Source organism: Adiantum capillus-veneris, chromosome 4, assembly GCF_014529385.1.
Source record: "Adiantum capillus-veneris isolate H3 chromosome 4, ASM1452938v2, whole genome shotgun sequence".
Taxonomy (NCBI): Eukaryota; Viridiplantae; Streptophyta; class Polypodiopsida; order Polypodiales; family Pteridaceae; genus Adiantum; species Adiantum capillus-veneris.
Window position 1 is genome coordinate 99,652,055 of NC_140934.1, and position 2,368 is coordinate 99,654,422.

General features: G+C 43.1%; 1 pseudogene; it reads right to left on the reverse strand.

Moving 5' to 3' along the window:
• Window positions 1-380: 380 nt before the first annotated feature.
• LOC147459690 (chlorophyll a-b binding protein CP24 10A, chloroplastic-like) lies at window positions 381-2,153 on the reverse strand (annotated as a pseudogene).
• Window positions 2,154-2,368: the final 215 nt, after the last annotated feature.

Here is a 2,368-nt window from a genome sequence, read left to right on the forward strand (position 1 = left end):
CTTCAAATATTTCGTTGAACCAGTCAATTGCAGTACAAGCGGAAAGTTATGGTCAAAGCCTTAGTGATATTAAATCGACACGGTTGTGATCCAACATGATTTATTAGTAAGCTTTGCATCGAAGGCCGTGCAACATGCAAGATGTTGCATTGTGGCTACGAAGACATGTTCCCGCCGTTTGAAGTGGACTTCTATGAGTCGGTAAGCACTTCATCTTTAACGTTTTCAATTATCACTTCATTGAATTTTGCAGACTTCTCTACATTATAAGCACGGCAAGCAAAGGCATGGATGCCAACTTATTCTTTGGTGATATTTGTCCTCAGCATGGGGCAATTCGAGGAGTCTTACCACAGCCCGAGCGAGATTTTTTGAGCAAACTAAAACCTGAGAAAAGATTGGGTACCGATGTCAAAGAAGTCAACCCATCTTGTGCTCTTAAACCATCGCATCAACAATAGTTGAGTACCCAACAACTTTACAAAAGAGAATGGAGCAGCTGCTCTAGCTTGAGATCCAACATGGAACTAGGGGACTACGCTCCATACTTGCCCCACAAAGATTTCCACCTTCGTTGGTAGTTGTATCCTCTCTAAGCTGGAGGGGATTAAAGCCATAGTCATTGAAAAGAAATCCATCAACCCATTCAAGATCGACAAGGTTGCCACCTCCCTTAATCCGAAAAATCCAAGAAATCTTTCCAAAGGATTAGGCAGAGACCTTATTGGTGACCATGCAAATAAGGTAAAAACCACTGGAGGGGGTGAAGGAGAGGGAGGGGCAAGATTTCACGAAAAAGGATGTTGATGAAGAGGACGAGCATAGGGCGACACTATGCAAAGACAAGATGGATGAAGAGCTTGCTACATGGCCACAACAGCTACACACAGAAGCAAGCTTTCCAACTACCTTTCCTCACTCTTTCACTTGCAAGTAAACTCCTCTCTCTCTCTCTCTCTCTTTATTTTTTCCTCTCTCTTTGCACATGAACTCACATGGGCATCCGTGTGTGTGTGTGAAAGAAGGAGTAATAATGAGCAACAATGGCCCTCCCCATCTACTCTGAATCTATCTCTTCCCTCCTGCTACCTTGCTCCCTCTTTCTCGATCCTTCTCTTGGACCCAAATGTGAGTGTTCTATCTTCTCTCTCTCTCTCTCTCTCTCTCTCTCTCTCTCTCTCTCTCTCTCTCTCTCTCTCTCTCTCTCTCTCTCTCTCTCTCTCTCTCTCTCTCTCTCTCTCTCTCTCCCCCCCCCCCTTGTGTGTGTGTGTGTCTTTGTGTATGAGTGTGTGTGCACGTACCACCTATGATCGTATGCCACGTATGATCGTATGCCAACATGCACTCCTCTTTGGATCTCCATGAAGAGATCCATATGAGCTTCATTAATATGATGTGTGAGAAGGTATGAATGATGATATTGGGCATTCCTAAACCATATGCAAGCAGGTCCATAACATGCATATATAAAAGCTAGGAGCTGCAACATCATGGGTAGCACAAAATAGAATAACTCGATAGGGAGTTCAAAGCCAATCTCTCTCTCTCTCTCTCTCTCTCTCTCTCTCTCTCTCTCTCTCTAACAACCCCCATGCCCATGCAACCCGAGGCACAGAACACATGCATGTGCGTTTGAGAAAGAAAGAACTCAGCTCGTACCAGTGACTAGTCTCTCTCTGTACGTGTTCTGTGCCTCTGGCTGCATGGGCATGGGGTTTGTGTGTGTGTGTGTGTGTGTGTGTGTGTGTGTGTGTGTGTGTGTGTGTGTGTGTGTGTGAGAGAGAGAGAGAGAGAGAGAGAAATGGGGCGTATTGATGTCACAATGACAATTATTGTTCAAAAAAAATGTGTCTCAACTTCATATTATGCCCCTAAATAGAGAAGAATAGTGTATTTATTTTGAAAAATAACCCAATTTAATGAAATCTCCTCTTGGAAAAATTTATGGTAAGGAATTTTGTATGTTTGGGAAAATGATTTTTCCCAGACACTAGCAACAATGAATTAGTTGTCCATCGCCGAAAGAGAAAGAAAGAAAAGCTCTTGTGCCATTGTTTACTTTGGGATAAGGATCTCTTCACGAACATTGAGTTTCTCCACCCTGGCCCTCCCTACACATTACCTGCCTCTAGGACCCGTACGCCAACATGCATCGCTACACGGAGAAGGTAATTCTTTGATGCGTTGCCATTGACCTTTTATACGAATGGTTTTACTCGCTGGTGCTCCCTACGCAACAGTGTTTGGGAAAAATCAATTTCACAAAAAACAAAATTCCATTTAAGATAAATTCAAAGAAGAATTTCCTAATGATGTGCACAGTAAATGAACACATCTCTCATAATCACTTCACTCATTTGGTGGATTT